General features: G+C 41.3%; 1 protein-coding gene and 1 long non-coding RNA gene across 5 annotated transcripts in view; one reads left to right on the top strand and one right to left on the bottom strand.

The window, feature by feature from the left end:
- The window catches only part of PRR16 (proline rich 16), a 391197-nt gene that overhangs the window by 159086 nt on the left and 216990 nt on the right, over positions 1-15121 (top strand). The gene's annotated exons all lie outside the window — the stretch shown is intronic.
- LOC130287646 (uncharacterized) overlaps positions 8974-15121 on the bottom strand; it is a 59657-nt gene continuing 53509 nt past the window's right edge. The window contains exons 4-6 of one of the 2 annotated variants that reach the window (XR_008847435.1): positions 14645-14759; positions 10466-10585; positions 8974-9403 (exon numbers count right to left, since the gene is read on the bottom strand). This is a non-coding gene — a long non-coding RNA (uncharacterized LOC130287646). The remainder of the gene's footprint in view (positions 9404-10465; positions 10586-14644; positions 14760-15121) is intronic. The other variant, XR_008847434.1, reaches the window with a different exon arrangement.

The raw sequence follows: 15121 nt of genomic DNA, 5'->3' as shown, positions 1-15121 counted from the left end.
GACAGCTCAATAATCTGTCACAGCGCCCGGTGGTGCGTTGACAGTTTATTCTAATCAGCTACATGTACGTAGTGTTGGGGGAAGTTGTCTCTAATCACCGCGTACATGTACCTGATTTTCCGGGAAGGGGTTAATATGTAATTACCTCCATTGTGCGGTTACAACTGTTTCTTTTTTTTTTCTCGGGCTATTCCCATCACTGTGAACTGTGACCTGTTTCAAGCATTGTCTATCTGTCGATTTACATTTGTTCCATTGTTAAAAATCAATAAACCTTAACTTTGAAAAAAAAAAGTATAGGAGCCTTCTTTAGACCACAAGCTGGAAGCAGGGAGGGATAAGATCATTGTAATGTGTTCTGTAGGGGAAAAAAAATTATGAACATTCATAATTGCGAATATATAGTGCTATATTAGCCATATTTGCAAATATGCGAAATTTGCAATAAATATTCGAATTGTGAATGTCTGCGCTCAACACTACTAGACTCCAGCATTCAGCAGCCTTAACTGCTAAGATTCATAAGTAGGTTGGGGCAAGTTCTCATTATGTACCTATTTGATGCATTTTTTTATTCAAAGTGCTATTTTTTTTTAGAAAAATATTGCCAAGAAGGGAAAGAGATTTGACCTATAATAACAACTGAGGTGTCTTATAAGGATTTAAAGTCTTTGGACAAGTGTTCACATTCTTTCCACATTATGTAGCATTTTTTTTACCGTGATCCTGCAAAATGACCATAAAAATTTTAAATTTTTATGCCATTCTTACTGCAATATGAGGAAAATTACAGCACATTGTGTGAACACAACCTCAGGGAGGTGTAAAGGTGCTATATATATATATATATATATATATATATATATATATATATATATATATATACAGTGGTCCCTCAACATACAATGGTAATTCGTTCCAAACGACCCATCGTTTGTCGAATCCATCGTATGTTGAGGGATCCGTGCAATGTAAAGTATAGGAAGCTGTACTCACCTGTCCCCGCCGCTCTGGACCAGGTCCTCACCGCTCCCGATGCTGTCCCAGGGGCTCCCGATGCCGTCCCGCTGCACGGCGCGGCGTGCGTAGTGACGTAATAACGACGCCAGAAAGCGAGGCCCGGACCCTGGAGAAGATGCGCAAGACACCGGAGGATCACGAAGTGGACCCGGAGCAGCGGGAATAGGTGAGCGAACCTGCCAGGGATGCTTAAACTGCTAGCAGCTTAACCCCTTAACGACGCAGGACGTATATTTACGTCCTGCGCCGGCTCCCGCGATATGAAGCGGGATCGCGCCGCGATCCCGCATCATATCGCGTGGGTCCCGGCGCTAATCAACGGCCGGGACCCGCGGCTAATACCACACATCGCCGATCGCGGCGATGTGCGGTATTAACCCTTTAGAAGCGGCGGTCAAAGCTGACCGCCGCTTCTAAAGTGAAAGTGAAAGTGACCCGGCAGCTCAGTCGGGCTGTTCGGGACCGCCGCGGTGAAATCGCGGCGTCCCGAACAGCTGATCGGACACCGGGAGGGCTCTTACCTGCCTCCCCGGTGTCCGATCGACGAATGACTGCTCCGTGCCTGAGATCCAGGCAGGAGCAGTCAAGCGCCGATAATGCTGATCACAGGCGTGTTAATGCACGCCAGTGATCAGCATTAGAGATCAGTGTGTGCAGTGTTATAGGTCCCTATGGGACCTATAACACTGCAAAAAAAATGTAAAAAAAAAGTGTTAATAAAGGTCATTTAACCCCTTCCCTAATAAAAGTTTGAATCACCCCCCTTTTCCCATAAAAAAAATAAAACAGTGTAAAAAAAATAAAAAATAAACATATGTGGTATCGCCGCGTGCGTAAATGTCCGAACTATAAAAATATATCATTAATTAAGCCGTACGGTCAATGGCGTACGCGCAAAAAAATTCCAAAGTCCAAAAAAGCGTATTTTGGTTACTTTTTATATCATTAAAAAATGAATAAAAAGTGATCAAAAAGTCCGATCAAAACAAAAATCATACCGATAAAAACTTCAGATCACGGCGCAAAAAATGAGTCCTCATACCGCCCCGTACGTGGAAAAATAAAAAAGTTATAGGGGTCAGAAGATGACATTTTTAAACATATAAATTTTCCTGCATGTAGTTATGATTTTTTCCAGAAGTGCGACAAAATCAAACCTATATAAGTAGGGTATCATTTTAACCGTATGGACCTACAGAATAATGATAAGGTGTAATTTTTACCAAAATATGCACTGCGTAGAAACGAAAGCCCCCAAAAGTTACAAAATGGCGTTTTTTTTTCGATTTTGTCGCACAATGATTTTTTTTTCCGTTTCGCCGTGCATTTTTGGGTAAAATGACTAATGTCACTGCAAAGTAGAATTGGCGACGCAAAAAATAAGCCATAATATGGATTTTTAGGTGGAAAATTGAAAGGGTTATGATTTTTAAAAGGTAAGGAGGAAAAAACGAAAGTGCAAAAACGGAAAAACCCTGAGTCCTTAAGGGGTTAAGCATTTTGCGCTGTCGGATAGCAGTTAATGCGATGGCCCCGACATATAAAAGCATTGTATGTCGATGCTGACATCGACATGCGATGGCCTCTGAGAGGCCACCGTATGTCGACTTTATCATATGTCGGGGCCATCGTAGGTCGGGGGGTTACTGTATATATATATATATATATATATATATATATATGTATATATATATATATATATATATATCTATACACACACACACAGGGTGGGCCATTTATATGGATACACCTTAATAAAATGGGAATGGTTGGTGATATTAACTTCCTGTTTGTGGCACATTAGTATATGTGAGGGGGGAAACTTTTCAAGATGGGTGGTGACCATGGTAGCCATTTTTGAAGTCGGCCATTTTGAATCCAACTTTTGTTTTATCAATAGGAAGAGGGTCATGTGACACATCAATTTCACAAGAAAAACAATGATGTGCTTGGTTTTAACATAACTTTATTCTTTCATGAGTTATTTACAAGTTTCTGCCCACTTATAAAATGTGTTCAATGTGCTGCCCATTGTGTTGGATTGTCAATGCAACCCTCTTCTCCTAGTCTTCACACACTGATAGCAACACCACAGGAGAAATGCTAGCACAGATTTCCAGTATCCGTAGTTTCAGGTGTTGCACATCTCGTATCTTCACAGCATAGACAATTGCCTTCAGATGACCCCAAAGATAAAAGTCTAAGGGGGTCAGATCGGGAAACGTTGGGGGCCATTCAACTGGTTCACAACAACCAATCCACTTTCCTGGAAACTGTTCATCTAGGAATGCTCGGACCTGACACCCAAATTGATGGTATGGTGTGGTATATGGGGTACAAAGATAGTGGGGCCATTCTTCATCAATGGAAACCTCAAGGCCACTAGATATGCAAAATTGCTACATTATGATGTGTTTCCCTCTTTATGCACTGAAGCTGGCACGGTCCCTGAGTATTTCCAGCAAGATGGTGCACCACATCATTATGGGTGTCAGGTCCGAGCATTCCTAGATGAACAGTTTCCTGGAAAGTGGATTGGTCATCGTGGGCCAGTTGAATGGCCCCCAAGGTCTCCCGATCTGACCCCCTTAGACTTTTATCTTTGGGGTCATCTGAAGGCAATTGTCTATGCTGTGAAGATACGAGATGTGCAGCACCTGAAACTATGGATGCTGGAAGCCTGTGCTAGCATTTCATCTGCGGTGTTGCTATCAGTGTGTGAAGAGTGGAAGAAGAGGGTTGCATTGACAATCCAACACAATGGGCAGCATTTAAGTGGTCAGAAGCTTGTAAATAACTCATGAAAGAATAAAGTTACTTTAAAACCAAGCACATCATTGTTTTTCTTGTGAAATTCCCAATAAGCTTGATGTGTCACATGACCCTCTTCCTATTGAAAAAACAAAAGTTGGATTCAAAATGACCGACTTCAAATTGGCCACCATGGTCACCACCCATCTTGAAAAGTTTCCCCCCTCACATATACTAATGTGCCACAAACAGGAAGTTAATATCACCAACCATTCCCATTTTATTAAAGTGTATCCATATAAATGGCCCAACCTGTATATTGTAATGGAGCTGGATTGCGATCCTCTACCTGTGTTCGTAGTCAAAAACATAGCAGGAAGGTCTGGATACACGGGTATGGCTAAACAGGCAATAGGAACGCTTTCTCTCAGGCAATAGGCACTAACGATCTGGCAGGGAAGTGTGGGAGGTGCAGACAACTTATAATGTGGTGTCAGGTGTATTCACAAATTATGGGCATACTGGCCCTTTAAATTTCAGAGCTCCGGCACGCGTGCGCCCTAAGGGACGGAGACGTGCGCGCTGGAGCTGAGAGACAGGAGGAGCAGAGGGAGGTAAGAGACAGGCCGGGATTCGCATGTGGGCACGTCCCGTGATGCGAATCCCGGCCCTGCCGGCGTTCGGGGACACAGGGACCCTGCCCTCACAGCTGGTGCTTGCAGCCGGAGCGTAGTGAGTAACATATATATACTGATCTCATAAATATAGCAGCAGCATCATACAGATCCTGGTGGGGAGGGAAGGGGAGGGTTGGGTTGTGGAGAAAGGAAAGGAAAGAAGGGATCTAATAGGTGATGATAAAATCCTGTAGTTCCTAGAAAGTCAGCTGTCCCAGGAATGACCACTTCTGTGATTTTCTGTGGGTCAGGCTGGCGATCACATGACCCAGTTACTTTAATGAAAATCATTGATGCAAAAGTGACAGAATGGAGCAGATAACAATGTAGAACATGTGTTGTGAGTGTGTATGATATAGGAAAAATAGTCACTCCTGGAGAGTTTAAAGGAGAGTTGATTTCCTGGACACTCTACATATGCTTTTTGCTGGAAAGAATTTAATTGTTGATTATAGCAGCATTCTTATTTTCTAAAGAATCCATTACTCATTAGACTGGTAAGGGGACATTTACGCTGTGTAATTTAACACTCCAGTTGAATTACATTCTGTAAAACTAAAGATATATATGAGGGCATTTAATTGAAAACCCAATAGAAACATAGACAGACCTAAAAAACTAGACAATTATGTGAGTTATATCCCATATATATTGACGACTCCGCAGGTGTAGGTCACTTGTCCCAGTTAATTGGCATTCTTACTGTCACCACAAAGCTGTGAAAAATTCCCTGTCTTACTGCATATGACTCAGTGTCTGCACCAATACGACTTTGTGAAGTCTGTCTGTGCTATGAATTAACAATGATGTAATTGCCACTGAAGACAAAAAGAGACCTTTTACTCCACGCATTTGTCTACAGACAGAATTGTCGGAATCTTTGGAGCACCTTGATGAATTACACACTCCTTGGTAATTGGAGGAATACAATTGTACTCGGGTTGTTGTAATAATCATCTTCATATGGAGGGCAATACCGCTTTTTCAAGAGAAAAAAGACATTTTCCAGACCAGAAGTTCTAAGATATTCATGAATGACATATTTCCAGTCTGGGCATGAAAAATAAAAGTGGAACAAAAGCCGTATACCAGAGATTTTTGGGTTAAAGGTCAACTTGTACAATTTTCTGCCATCCATTAAAACCTTTTTTTTTTAAGAAAAAAAAAAGTATGACACATGCAGACAGATGGCAAATCTGTTGAAAAGTTGATTTACCATATTGAGTGTGGTAGTTAAAAAGTGATGCAAAGCAACAGATCTGCATCCTATTAATGGAGCCCAGTCCAGCCCACAGATCACATCAGATCTGCATCCTATAAATGGATCACAGACCAGCCCACAGATCACAACAGATCTGCATCCTATCAATGGAGCCCAGACCAGCCCACAGATCACATCAGATCTACATCCTATAAATGGATCACAGACCGGCCCACAGATCACAACAGATCTGCATCCTATCAATGGAGCCCAGACCAGCCCACAGATCACAACAGATCTGCATCCTATCAATGGAGCCCAGACCATTCCACAGATCACAATAGATCTGCACCTTATAAATGGATCCCAGATTTGGCCACATATCACAACAGATCTGCATCCTATAAATGGATCCCAGACCAGCCCACAGATCACATCAGATCTGCATCCTACAAATGGATCCCAGACCATTCCACAGATCACTATAGATCTGGACCTTATAAATGGATCCCAGATTTGACCACATATCACAACAGATCTGCATCCTATAAATGGATCCCAGACCAGCCCACAGATCACATCAGATCTGCATCCTACAAATGGATCCCAGACCATTCCACAGATCACTATAGATCTGGACCTTATAAATGGATCCCAGATTTGACCACATATCACAACAGATCTGCATCCTATAAATGGATCCCAGACCAGCCCACAGATCACATCAGATCTGCATCCTATAAATGGATCCCAGGCCATTCCATACTTCACATCAGATTTGTATCCTATAAATGGATCCCAGATCATTCCACAGATCATAACAGATCTGCACCCTTTAAATGGATACCAGACCAGCCCACTGACCACAACAGATCTGTATCCTATCAATGGAGCCCAGACCAGCCCACAGATCACATCAGATCTGCATCCTATGAAAGGATCCCAGACCATTCCATAGATCACATCAGATTTGTATCCTATAAATGGATCCCAGACCATTCCACAGATCACAACAAATCTGTACCCTATTAATGGATTCCATACCATTCCACAGATCACATCAGATCTGTATCCTATAAATGAATCCGTTGTTCTGGAGATATGCACTGTATTAGTCAGTATTGTTAATATGTTAATTGATGGATTTGTGCAATGGAGGCTGGAGCTGGCATTACCCAGCATTCCTGCCTCATTCCCCTCTGCTCCGATATGCCTGCCCACAGCGGTCAAGTCCTGGGAACGAAAGTGTGGGAACTCACCCAAGATTTCCACCCATGGGCTAGTCCTGCTGGACTCCTGCTAATTGGAACAATGTTCCTGCTTTGAAAAAGTGCAGGAACTCTGTTACCGTGCGTTCCTGCAGGACTTGAGCCCTGCCTGCCCACCTTATGTTCACAGAGGCCAAGGGGGTCTAATAAATAGTCATGAAGTGGGCAGGCACATCAGAGCAGAGGGTAAGGAACTTTCATTCAGACTCCATAATTGCACAATTTTTCTTATAATGTGGCAATTCCATAATTTTCCCTAGGGTTGTATGTGAGTACCTTTTGTTCATGTATAAAATATATATGAAAGAGAAATCAACATTTCTGCTATTCAGCCATGGTTCTTATAGAACTTCCTAAACTCACAGGTCAAAGATATATACAGTATTCCTATTGTACAAGATAGATAATATAGCATTGGGTGAAGAGGTCAAAGTATCAACTATATTTCTGGGGATATGTACAATTCTTCTCATGGGATCAGATGTATTACACACTGTAAATGTGACCCACAAATACCAAATAGAGGTCAGTATTTATCAGACCTTAGTGCTAAAGTAGCATACATACATAATGCAATACCCGTGAAAGAAAAACTGCACATCAAGTATATAGATGAATAGACCTTCCTGCAACCAATTTAGAGTATATTGCAACAGATCTCAGGACAAACTATAAACACAGAGAGCAAATGGGAAATCAATCCTTATCAATTTGCTGACTATTCAGGAGGCACAAGTTCCTACGCATTTTGACCCCCCAGCTCTTCACGGGACAATAGGGGGACTGCATGGTGAAACAAGGATGATCCCATGATGGCTAATGAGGAGCAGGGTGTATGAAAACTGCAGATGGCCATGCTCTCCTTACTTTGGACTGAGCACCCATTACCCCATTCTTGTATCTCCGGGCATGACTTTTGCACTCTTCCCTGTTAATCCTCTGCCTGCATATTTTGCATATATGTGACCTCTTGGCAAATTGACCTCTGGGCTTCTTCCTTCTTTATTCTATATTAACTTTGTCCCTATTATCCCTCCTGGTACTGACTAATAGTGTTGAGCGTGAATATTCGGAACATATTCGCTATATATTCCAAATTGCGAATATTCAAATTTTTTTCGCATATGCACATATGTGAATATTCACATATTCCTTCTTTTCACTTGTGGGCCAATTAGAATGATGCAAATACACTTGTCAGAGGTCATCAACAACATCCCTAGCAACCAATAGTAAAGTTGTCCACCCCCTCACTGTTTTCTTCCTTGAATATGCCAATATGCGAATATTCACATACGCGAATATAATGAATACGTGAAATTCACAAATATAAGACGAATATTCATCTATATAGTCACGAAATATCGCAAATTCAAATATGAGCAATGCCGCTCATCACTACTTTTTAAGCTAGTTGACTATGTTTACCCCTTTCGGGGGCCCCTGTAATACTGTAGTTTGCAGCTTCCTGACTAGTGTCACTGCGCCGCAAATGCAACTTAGGTCCCTGGCAGCCAATTTGGCCGACCTGGCAGAAGGTTCCGGTGAAGTCATATAGTAAGCCTTAGACACTGTTAACCAGGGTCAAAAAGGGTTTTGGCTGCATATTTTTTGGTCAGAGGTTGTCTCCCTGATCACTATACCTTCTCTACTATTATATGTATTTTGGTAATCTAATAATTATTAAGGTTCCTAGTAATCTAAAAAACAAATGTTGCTTCAGGATTCATATACACTGCCCTGGTACTATATATATATATATATATATATATATATATATATATATATATAACAAAAAACTAAGATTAGTAAAACAGAAGCAGAAAAACAACAGCACAATCCTTGAGTGACATTTAATAAATGGGGTGTATTGAATCATTCCAATTTAGCTTGAGACCTAGAACATAGCAAATCCATCATGCTGAGGGAATAAGTAGAGTAGTTCCTGGAGGTATTGGGGCTGTTGAATGTCATGTCTTTATGTTCACAACAAAGCAATTAAATCATAATAAATTGTAATTAAAATAGACAAAGCCTCAGGGAGCCACTGCATTTAGGAAAGGTAACAGTTTATTGCTTGCATTGTACCATCGCAGTAACATATTCCTTATAACAAGTGTAGACATCTTTTGATTTGTAGTTTGATGAAAATGATGCATATTTTATCACAGTGCAGTACACAAATAAATACACATTCATTTTCCTCATTGCAGCATGTTAAAGACGAAGTGCAAGATTAAATAAAAAAAAGTATTGATGTTTTATCATGATTATTTACAGTGCTGCAGTGTAAACTTTTACAAAAAGTTGGGAAACATTTTTTTGCTAAATAGAAATGTGTTTTCAGTGTACAATTAGTATATCTGACAGTAAATGTTCTTTTTTTATGCCTAAATATGCTATCCAGACATCCAGCTCATTTATATATGTTGCCATATTCTTCATTATACTCTGAGACAGCCTGTAATATGGTATAAAACATGTTCCTGTAATATGGTATAAAACATGTTAGTAATAGGAAGAGTTAAACATAATGCATCCATTGCAATCTCTGATAAGGCACTGCCTCTTAAAGGGGTACTCCACCTCTAGACATCTTATCCCCTATCCTTTGGATAGGGGATAAGATGTCTAGGGGTGGAGTACCCCTTTAAGCACAAACTATTATTACTAAAAGAATATTTAAAAAGGAACAGCTTAACAGGGTTATCCAAGATTGAATATTATTTTTAAACTTTTTCAAATTGTCGGCATTTAGAAAAATAAACCAGACTTACCTCCTATCGTTTCCCTGGTGCTTCTGGTATCCTACTCCCTTTCTCTGCTGGGAATCTCTTTCTGCTTCTTATGGTTGACATGTAAAACTGTGGCTCAACTAATCACTGGCCACAGCAATGTCCCCCCTCGGGACGTAATTGGCTGAATGGCAGTGTGACATATTGAGCCCTGGCACCAGGAAGGAGATCAGGGCATTGCTTCTGCTGGCAATCAGCTGAGCCGCAGTGTGACGAGTTGACCACAAGAAGCAGGAAGAGGATGCCAGAGGAGAATGGGAGCATGATACCGGAGGCACTGGGGAAACAGCAGGAGGTAAGTCTGTTTTTTTTATCATTAGTTATCTCTTCATTTTTTTTTTATATTGGCATTCTGGGGAAGGTTAAAAAAATTTATTCAATCCCGGACTATCCCTTTAAGAGTCTATTCACAGGTACAGAATTCTGTTCAGATTTGATGCGCAGGATTTTCTGCTGCAGATTTCAACGTAAACTCAATGACTTCAAATACTGCGCATCAAATCTGTGCAGAATACTGTACGTGTGAATAGACCCTAAAGGGGTTGTCCTATGAGTAAATAATAATGTATTCAGGTTAATCACACAAAACATACATGTCTTCATTAGATTCTTATAAAAAAAAAATGCTCCTGTGAAGCTGGAGGCACACTATAGGCTGCGTCACTGGCGGATCCGTTACGTGTGTCCCTACCCTTATGCCATTAAGTTAATAACTATACGTTTTATGTCATTGGCCCAAGTGCATAACCTTACATTTATCCACATTAAACTTCATTTGCTACTTCTCTGTCCAAACAACCAGTTTCTCCAGATCCCTCTATAATGTGATATTTTCTTCCTCTCTGGTGGTCACCTTACAGAGCTTAGTATCACCTGCAAATATTGAAATTCTACTCTGTAATCCCTCTACAAGGTTGCATACAAAAAAGGAACAAATTGTGTTTTCAAATATAAACTTTATTGGTTCTTTTAGATGTATACAGTGGCTTACTGTGTATTTTTGTATTCTCTTATGAAAATTAATTTAAAAAAAATTACTTAGAAAAAAAAAATAACTTTATTGGTTACAAAAAATTACAATAAAAACCCACAAAGGGTATAAGGAATACAAAGGCAATAATTATAGTCACAATGGGCCAGACTAAAGGCGGTGACTAAAATGAAGGGTATGCATAATCTATAATAAAGTGCAAGGGAAGGCATGTTATGATCAATCCCTAAACTCTGGGACTAAGCCCATGAGAAACAATTCAAAGGTAAACTATGCACTCCATGGGGGACATGTATCATTTCCAGTGTATATTAGAAGTTTTTTACCCCTCTGCCTGTTGTCTAAATTTGGCGCAGCTGCGTTAAATTTATCATTCTTGTGCAGCTACTTTCTTGAATTGCGTTTAAATTTAGAATTCTCCTCCGAGCATAAATTTACACCGCAGCTCTATTTAGTAGGAGCTTTGTCTGCAGCATATCTGCACCTAAACAGTAAGTGTGTCCTCGTTATTAGTTTTAGAATTTTTTTTCTTCATTATGTAGTTTTAATCTCACAATAATACCACTTTTTGCACCCAATTATAACACATCAATTATACCAATGTCCTTATTCTTCATTTAACATCTGTGACACCCATGTGCAAATCACCTCAAATGTACATGGTGCACTCTACCTTATGGGCCTTGTTGTGCGCCCGCAGAGCACTTTGCGCCCACATATGTGGTATCTCCATACTCTGGCCAAATTGTGTCCCAAAAAATTGGGATCTTTTTTCCCATTTACCTCTTGTGAAAATGTAAAGTATGCGGCAACACCTGCATGTCAGTGTAAATAATTTTATTTTTATACACTAACATACTGGTGTAGACTCCAACTGTTCCTTTTCATAATGGGTAAAAGGAGAAAAAGCCCCCCAAAATTTGTTAGGCAATTTCTCCCGAGTACGGCGATGTGACCCTAAAATGTTGCCTTGAAATACGACAGGTCTCCAAAGTGAGAGACCGCCATGCCCATTTGATGCCTAAATTAGGGTTTTGCATAGGGGTGGACATAGGGGTATTCTATGCCAGTGTTTCCCAAACAGGGGGCCTCCAGCTGTTGCAAAACTCCCAACATGCCTGGACAGTTAATGGCTGTCCGGCAATACTGGGAGTTGTTGTTTTGCAACAGCTGGAGGCTCCATTTTGGAAACAGTGCCGTACCAGACATTGTTCATATTCATTGGGGAGGGGAGGGGGGCTGTGTAGCGGTATGTGTATATATAGTGTTTTTTATTATTTTATTTAAGTGTAGTGTAGTGTAGTGTTTTTAGGGTGCAGCCACACGGGCGGGGGTTCACAGCGAGTTTGCTGCATCTCAATCTTGCAGCACTCCCTGTAAACCTCCGCCCATGTGAGTGTACCCTGTCCATTCACATTGGGGGGAGGGGGGGGGAACATCCAGCTGTTGCAAAACTACAACTCCGAGCATGCCCTTTGGCTGCCCGTGCATGCTGGGAGTTGTAGTTTTGCAACAGCTGGAGGCACACTGGTTGCAAAACACGGAAACAGACTCAGTGTTTCGCAACCAGTGTGCCTTCAGCTGTTGCAAAAACTTCCAATTTCAGCATGCAGTGACAGCAGAAGGACATGCTGGAACTTGTAGTTATGCAGCAGCTGGAGGCATACTGCTACAACTCCCAGCATGCCCTTTGGCAGTCCGTGCATGCTGAGGGTTGTAGTTATCCAACAGCTGAAGGCACACTGGTTGCAAAACACTTGAAAGTTTTTTACTTAACTCAGTGTTTCCAAACCAGTGTGCCTCCAGCTGTTGCACAACTTCAATTCCCAGCATGCATGGTCTGTCAGTGCATGCTGGGCGTTATAGTTTGGAGGCACAGCTGGAGGCACACGGGTTGGGAAAAATAGTTAGGAAACGAACAATGTTTCCCAACTAGTGTGCCTCCAGCTGTTGCAAAACTATAATTCCCAGCATGGCCAGACATGCTGGAAGTTGTATTTCGGCAATATCTGAAGGGAGTTGCAGTTTGGCAACAGCTGGAGGTCCACAGTTTGTAGACCACTGTATAATGGTCTCCAATCTGTGGTCTTCCAGATGTTACAGAACTACAACTCCCAGCATGCCTCGACAGAGTGGGCATGCTGAGATTTGTAATTTTGGAACATCTGGAAGAGCATAGATTGGAGACCATTATACAGTGGTCTCCAAACTGTGGCCCTCCAGATGTCGCAAAACTACAACTCCCAGCATCCACAGAAAGCCAAAGGCTGTCTGGGCATGCTGGGAGTTGCAGTTTTGAAACTCCCAGAGGCAGCAGTGAGATCGCTTTACGGCGATCTCACTGCTGCCAATGAAGATGCCGCCATGCTGCTGCAAACTCACCGCGGGGACGCACCACCCCGGGGACCGCCTGGAGGACGCCTCTCGCGCCAGGACCGCTTGGGACACCGCATGGCCGGGTAAGTAACGCCGGGGGATGGGTAAGGGACACTTAGGAGAGCGGTGTGTGTCCCGATCCCCGTGATCCGGACTCACACACCGCGCTGATAAGTATTCTGATAGCAAAACGCTGCTATCAGCTAGTCAGATTTGACTGGCTGGGGGGGGGGGGGGGAAAGAAACCCACCGTGGTCACATGGTAAGATGGCTGGCTATCAGTGATAGCCACCATCTTACCGGGCGCTGGGGAAAAGTATAACGGAAAGCAGTAAATTGTAAAAATAAAAGAAGAATGATCTACAGTGTTAAGTGGATTACAAAGCTATTTTAATGTGACGGAGCTTGTTCAATGATAAGTAAGATATCAAACATTTCCAATGTAAATGTATTAAATTGTTGGATCATAAAATAACAATACCAATATACAAGCTATCTAATGAATAACTGAACTGTAAACAAATATTCTATATGCAAATTATTTTAAAAGTGCTTTGGAATAACCAAGGAGTAAAGAGCAATATAAAGCAAACCAAATGAGGAATTGAGATAGGAAAGTTATAACATTCTGGTGGTTCCTTAGTAGAACTTTTCTTCAGAAATAGAAAGGATTGCTACGTGCAGTTAAAGTTGGCTTATATTTGTGGGGAAAAAGACGCACTTGCGTCAAAATTTTTGGCGCAAAGGAAAAGTACGCAGGTAATAAATCCATGTGTACTATAGATGTCACTCCAAGGTACCCTGTTTCGGCCACATCTGGAGGACATGCTCTACCAAAACGTGCGCAAAAAAATGCGGAAAAAAAGGGCTTGCGCAAAATTTTGCGCAAAAAAATACACACAAAACAGGGGTAAAATCTTTGATACATGTCCCCCCATGAGCACAGATAAACGTAAAACTATCAAAACAACCAAAGTGGGACGGAGTACACCTGGGTAGCCACACGCTGAACCCGACGTTTACTGCTTTAACCGGGGGCAAGGTCATCAATCATCCGGGGCAAGGTCATCAATCATCAATACTGACCCCTGTGCCTACTAGTAACTGTGACTTGATCTGAATAGGATCTATCAATGCCACCCTCTGTTTCCTATCACTGATCCAGTTACTCATTGCACACATTTCCCCCAGCATTGCCATCCTCATTTCCTTATGACTGTAATGTTAAACACATGCAATGTACTCTATATAATAATCAATGAATAACTCTGCATGATCCCACCACAGTGTATTATAAATCTTGGCAGTATTAGGAAGTAATATGAGTGTCATTTTCTTTTCTTATAGGTTAATACATGCATAAAGGTCTATATAATCCTGAAGCTTTCAGAGTTCTAAGGCTACGGCCAGTTTCCTTTCTAGTATTTCTGAAGAAAAGATGAAATGGATGATTACTCATCTTTCAATATGAATTTCCTGTAGACTTTTCACCCAATTGAAATATTGCTAAAAAAAAAAAAGTTATTTTCTGTCAAAAGATAAAGCCTGGAAGTTGTTGTACTTACCAGCTTTTTACTTCACAGCTCAGCTTAGTTCTGACAGACTTGTGAAGTGGCTGTGCAGAGCTTCTCAGATGAAGGAGTTATTACATATAAGTCATTTAATGCTTTGAACAATGAGCTGTGAAATAATATAATACAACTTGTTAGTACATGTCACTGTGTATTTGCTAATCCTACATAATGTAATATATCATTTCATAAAAAGAGCAAAACTTCAAGTTAGTTAAAGACATCTTCTAAATATGTCAGCAGCTGCAAAAAAAAAAATTAAATTTCTAGCTTGTTACAGTGTATCAGTCCAGGCTGTTTAGCTTAGGCTGGGTTCACACTACGTTTATCACATACAGGAGCCAGATCCGGCTGGGAGATGGGAAAACCGGGAGCTCCCGTATCCCAGCTGGACCCGGTTCCCATCTCATTCATTTGACTAAGCCGACCGGAGTCAGATCATGACTCTGGTTGGCTAATTTTTGCAACGTA

Source organism: Hyla sarda, chromosome 1 (assembly GCF_029499605.1).
Source record: "Hyla sarda isolate aHylSar1 chromosome 1, aHylSar1.hap1, whole genome shotgun sequence".
Taxonomy (NCBI): domain Eukaryota; kingdom Metazoa; phylum Chordata; class Amphibia; order Anura; family Hylidae; genus Hyla; species Hyla sarda.
The sequence above is the reverse complement of the archived record's forward strand: the minus strand, read 5'-3'. Positions and strand labels throughout refer to the sequence as shown.